The following is a 2,795-nucleotide window of genomic DNA, read 5'->3' as shown; positions in this document are numbered from 1 at the left end:
GTCTCTCCTTGCAACATGCCCAAAGTATGTCAGACGAAGCTTCAGAATCCTTGACTCCAAGGAGCATTCTGGCTTCACCCTCTCCAGGACAAACCCGTTCGTTTCCTAGCAGGCCATGGTATATTCAACACTCTTCTCCAGCACCACAGCTCAAAGGCATCAATTCTCTTTCTATCAACCCTATTCTCTGTCCAACTCTCTGATGAATAGCATGTAATTGCGAAGACTATAGCCCAGATCAGGTGCACCTTGGTCTCCAGCCTGACATCGCTGCTCTTCAGTACTCTGGAGAGGTCCCTGACAGCCGACTTTCCCAATGCAATTCGTCTCTTGATATTCTGGCTGCTGTTACCAAGAGTGTTGATTGTGGAGCCAAGCAAACTAAAACTGTTAACTACCTCAATCTCTTCACCATCCATAGTGATGCTGCCAATTGGCCCAGTGGTGAGAATCTTTGTTTTTTTGATGTTGAGCTTCAATCATATATATAGGAGGCTGCATGTAGTCCTTGACTTTCTGCAGCAAGTGCTTCAGGAACTCCTCAGTTTCAGCAAGCAGGGTTGTGTCATCTGCTTCTGTAGCTCCACTAATAAGTGTAAAAGGCATTCGATTCCATCAGTAAGCTTCACCACAAAGACACTCAGCTTCCTGGGCCAGGAAGCCAAATACAGTCTTCTGGTTGTGCCACCTCTGCTGCTGATGTTTCTTTGCCACTGCTTCATGTAATTTTATTGTCTTTGGTGTTATAGTTTGTCTCCTGGGAATAAGAGGAATCATTCTGTTTCTTCTTTTTGGTATTAATCACATCCCCCCAATTTTCACTTCTAGGATGGCTTGTTCTAAGCTTAGCAGGATGACAAAACCAACCAGTCCCTTAATTAAAGCTGTTTTTGTTGTTGTTATTGTTGTTGTAGGATGCCCGGGAGTCAGAACCAACTCACAGCTGACCATCAGTGGGTTGCAAAGGCAGTAAATCACAAGAGAGTACATTGCCAGTCCTCCTTCCTTGAAGCAGCTGATGGTTATATAAACCTTATTTACATGCTACTATTTCCATAAGTTTGTCATGCCCTTTACTGACATTATTAGCAAGCTATCTAGTCCTCTTGATAACCTTAAGTCCTCACTTGCATAGACTCATACAGTAATTTGATAGGGAAGTGATGAAAGATTTGAAAGTATATTAATTCCTACCATTGTTGTTGTTGCTATTATGTGTTGTCGAATCAACCATAATGCATAGTGATGCTATAAACAATAGCTCTGAAATCTACCCTATCTTGAGCCAGTTTCACTATTTCTGACACACCTGCCCCATTGCCACAGGCACTGTGTAATTCCATCTCATCCAGGGTCTTATTTTCCTGCACTAACCCTTCACCCTCCCATGCATGATGTTCTCCAAAGGCTGGTCCCTCCTGGCAACATGCCCAAAGTATGTGAGATGGAATTTCAAAATCTTTGCCTCCAAGAAACAACCTAGTTTTACCCATTCCTGGACAAACCTGATTATTCTCTTGGTAGTCCATGGTATGTATGTTCAATATCCTTCTCCAATTCAAAGGTATCAATATATCTTCTGCCATCATTAGTTATTGTCTAACTCTCAAATGTGTAGCAAGTAACTGAGAAAACCATAGCCTGGATCAGGTTCATCTTAGTCTCTAGACTGACATTTTTGCTCTTTAGTACTCTACAGAGGTCCTTGAGAACTGACTTTTCCAATGTAACTCATCTTTTAATTTCCAGACAGCTGGTATCAAGGGTGGTGATTGTGGATCCGAGCAAGATGAAAATGTTGACAACCTCAGTCTCTTTCCCATCTATTATGAAGCTGTCAATTGTTCTGGTGGTGAGAGTCTTTGTTTTCTTGATGTTGAGATGCAATCCACTTTGAAGATTACAGTCTTTGAACTTCTGTAGTAAATGCTTCAAGTCATCCTCCATTTCAGCAAGCAATACTGTGTTATCTGCATAACACAGGTGACTGATAAGTCTTCCTTCAATCCTGATGGAAAAGAGAGGAAAGAGAAATTTTGTCCAAACAGACCTGAGACAGAAACGCATTCTGCCTTCCCCATTTTACAGACAGCATTTCCTTTTCTTAAATAAACTTAACTAAGCTCATGTCCTTGAGACTTAGAAAGTCCTCAGGTCTCTTTCCAGTTCAAACTACATGGAGGAAATGGATGCTTTGTCAGCAAACCTCCTGGTCATTAGGGTGGTTTTAAGGTAGAGGGAAAGAAATAAAGATGCTCCCACAGAATGAAAAGTAATATACATCATTTTGCCTCTGTTGAGAAGCTTATTTTTTAAGAAGCTTTATTATGGACAACTACCTACCAAGGGAAACCCTGGTAGGTAGTTGTCCATAATAAAGCTTCTTAAAAAAAATAAAAATAAGCTTCTCAACAGAGGCAAAGTGATGTATATTACTTTTCATTCTGTGGGAGCATCTTTATTTCTTTCCCTCTACCTTAAAACCACCCTAATGACCAGGAGGTTTGCTGACAAAGCATCCATTTCCTCCATGTAGTTTGAACTGGAAAGAGACCTGAGGACTTTCTAAGTCCCAAGGACATGAACTTAGTTAAGTTTTTTACATAGGGTTTTCAGAGGCCTGCTATTTCAGAAGTGGATGGCCAATCCTTCTTCCTAGTCTGTCTCAATGTGAATGTTCAGATTTAAAGAAGTATTAGACCAACAAGTTAAAGGTATATCCCTTATTGCGGAGTTAACTTTAGTGTCAGTGTTGTCCCTGCCTTTCTCACATGCACCTTTACGCACTTATTTCC

This window comes from Elephantulus edwardii, unplaced genomic scaffold (genome assembly GCF_000299155.1).
Source record: "Elephantulus edwardii isolate Elephantulus edwardi_28Jun2011 unplaced genomic scaffold, EleEdw1.0 scaffold00599, whole genome shotgun sequence".
Lineage (NCBI taxonomy): Eukaryota > Metazoa > Chordata > Mammalia > Macroscelidea > Macroscelididae > Elephantulus > Elephantulus edwardii.
This window is presented reverse-complemented; position numbering follows the sequence as displayed.